Genomic DNA, 3,481 nt, shown 5'->3' on the forward strand with positions numbered 1-3,481 from the left:
GCTGGTTTCTGGAAAGTACACTAAAAAGACCTTGGGTTTGACTGAATTATTTTCCCTGGAGGAGAACTTTGAGTTTGCTTTTTCTAAGAAATAGAAATAACCTGATATCTGAGAAAATATGGTAGACACCAGAAGCTATCACACTCCCAGGATGTTTTCTCTGTTGTCTGACATGCAGAACTATAGCTTCAGGTGGTTTTATTAAACATTACACTAGATCGTGTCAAAATCCTTTAGACAGCCATGGATATTACCTCAAGTTTTAGTAAAATTTAAGTTCAGTAGGGTGGGGGAAGGAATGTTACATTAAGTTGTTTATACGGCGAGTGAGAGGCGAAGTTGGGAAAATGAAGCTTCTCCTGAGCGCAGTCCACTATCCAATTTTTGTTCACTTGTGGGCATCTCGTCTTCAGTGACACGGGACTGTCGACGGTCCTCGGAGAGGCAGAGAATCTTCTGCGGATAAATGCAAACCCAGCATTTTGCTAACTCATCGTGCCAGAATCAAAGTCCTACTTCCACAAAACTGACTTCTCCAGAGTCAGAAAGGATCGTTTCTACCACATATAAACGGTGGTACGCTCCAGCCGCTTTCTAAACAGAACTCTAGCTCACGAACTAGAATCAATGTGGTTATAAGCTTGGGATTTGGAGCCAGATACCAAATCTGCTTATTATCCACATGCCGTCAACTTGTTTATTTCTTACGTCTTGTTACTGCAATCTATAACAAGAGAACGACACCGCTAATGCAAAGCGCTGAAGGAATAGTCACACACACACACCCCGAAAAACAGTACGTAAGTGCTGCTGCATGAAGTGGGGAGACCACCTAGCCCTGAGGCCTGTGCCCAGCCGGTCTCCAGGATGTCTGCGGAGGCTCTCAAAAAATTCAAGGATGGACCAGACTGTGACTGAGCAGTGCGAGTGAAGCATTTATTAAAGAGAAAGCACTCTTGGGTGTGAGGGGGGCAAACTCAAGGGAGAGCAGCACCTAGGGTTTGGGTCTCTATCTCTTATTGGCAATTGGTAATGAGGGGGGTGGAATACTAATTATTTGGAGAGAGGATTTGGGGGGAAGCAGAGTTTCATGCCTTTTTTCCCTGGATTTGGTGAGGGACTCTGGCTGTCTTTGTCTTGGGCCTGCCTGGTGTGGTCTGGCTTCTCATGGCCTTGCTTGTGGAATGTCGCAGGGCAGGTGGCTCAGGTCATGATTCCAGAGTCCTGGGATCGAGTCCCACATGGCGGGGGGGGGGGGGTCCTTGCTCAGCGGGGCGTCTGCTTTTCTGCCCTTCCCCTGGCTCGTGCATGCACATGTGTGTGCACGCTTTCCCTCTCAAATGAATAAATAAAATGTAAAATAAAAAAAATAAATGGTAAAAATTCTGGCCTATCCTTTGTTCTTTGGGAGAACCGTAGCCTTTGTCAGACAGTGGAGGTAGCATAAATAAATAAGTAAAATACATTTCTACTCGATTCACTCTAAAGCAATTAATTCCCACATGAGAGGTAGTTTGATTTGAAAACTGCAGTTTAGGATTGAAAGTACTCCTCTCATGACTTGAGATTTGAAGCTTGTTTCTTTCCCCTGTACCCTTTAACACAATGATGTGTTTCTTCTGATTAATAATCACGTGGGCCCCCACGAGCCCTCATTTCAGGGAGAGGAGGAAAGCCCGCTTCTTTGTGATTCCCCCCCCCCCATGAGTGATGTCACAACACCTTGTAGTCCATATTTTAGGTCTGACCAAATTTGGTGGAAACCCATCCAGTCATTTCCTGGGAATATAGTAACAGATAAATGAGTAGATGTAAACTTTTTTTCCTTTATACTGGAGGTGATAACTATACACATTGATGCTCGCTCTTCAACCTGTTTCTAACTAATATATTGATAACACCAAGGTGTGATTGACCTAACTAGGACTCCAGAATAAAGTGGTCCAGGGTATACATTTTATAGGTGTTCCGGAATAGAAAATTTGCAAACAAAGCAACCTTTAGATAATAGAATTTGAGCAAGTAAGGTTTAAAAAGAGAAGGGAATGGTGTTGTGAGCAAGCAGGGCAGCTAGCTGAAAGTCAGAACCAACATTTCATAGCACTTTCACGGGCATTTTTAAAGAAAGACTAAAGGGACCTGAAACCAAACAGAAAAGGCAAGTTTGCTTCTGAGAGCCATGCAGAGGTTTCATCAGAGCCTGAGTAATCCAGACTTCCAGACTTACCCTCTGCTGCAGTCCTGCTGCATCACTGCCTCGCCTGCTGACCGGTGGTGACCTCGAGGCACCGAGTTGATACTGCTGAGCTGTTGATCACTTTGCTTCCTCAACTCAGGATGATCGTCACCTGTTGGTCTGCTTACCAGATGTGCTCAACTTTGAAGATTCAGCTCACAGATCACTCTTTCTAGGAAGACTTTCTGACCCCAATCCATGTAAAATTGATCAGTAATTCCTGGCGGTGGGTGTTAAGGAGGGTACATATTGCATGCAGCTCTGGGTGTGATGCATAAACAATGAATCTTAGAACACTGAAAAAATAAAGTTTAAAAAAAAATTCTTTTGGATCTCCTCTGTACTCAGTAATTACTTAGATCAGTGTACTCATAACACACGCTTGTATTTGTTTCTTTATGTGGCTATTTTCTTCCTGTAGGTGGTAATCTTTCATGAGCTAGAAACCTAATTCATCTTTGTATGTGCCCGACACAAAAGTGTATTTTTGATTCATAGCCATTCCCATGAATGAATGTAACACGAAGGGAAAGAAACAGGAATGGAAGAGGGAATGCAAAGGATCTGATATATTTAATAAAACGGTAGAAAAGTAGTGTTTTCTCACTGAGGTTTATTTAAGGGAGGGGGACAAAATTTTCTCCTTTCAAGCCAGTATTCAAAGATAACTGATTACAAAAAGATTCAAAAAACAAAGCAAAACAAAATATGACGTTTTTTCTCATTAAGGTGTTCATAAAGAAATTGCAGGGGCCCCTGGGTGGCTCAGTTGGTTAAGCGTCTGCCTTCCACTCAGGTCATGATCTCAGGGTCCTGGGATCGAGCCCCGTATCGGGCTCCCTGCTCAGCAGAGAGCCTGCTTCTCCCTCTCCCTCTGTGCTCTCCCCATTTCTCTCTCTCTCTCTCAAATAAATAAATAAAGTCTTAAAAAAAAAAAAAATTCCAGCCTGGGCGGTAGGTAACACAGACCAAAGAAAATGAAATTCCAGTCCTGCCAATCACATTTTCTAACAGCAGAAACTTTCAAGCTGAAGTTAGATGTCAGACGTTTCAGTTGAAAAAGTCCAAAAGCCAGGTGGACACATACACTAAAGTCTGACAGGAGGTTAAAGACCTGAGACCCTTTGCTTTCCTCAAGGCCACAAATTAGTCCTTGGAGTATTACCTTAGTGTCGCCTACCTCTTATACCTGTTTATTTTCCCACTCTGCAGTTACATTTCAGGCACCAGTGATTTTCCAAGATA

Source organism: Martes martes (genome assembly GCF_963455335.1).
Source record: "Martes martes genome assembly, chromosome: 2".
Taxonomy (NCBI): Eukaryota; Metazoa; Chordata; class Mammalia; order Carnivora; family Mustelidae; genus Martes; species Martes martes.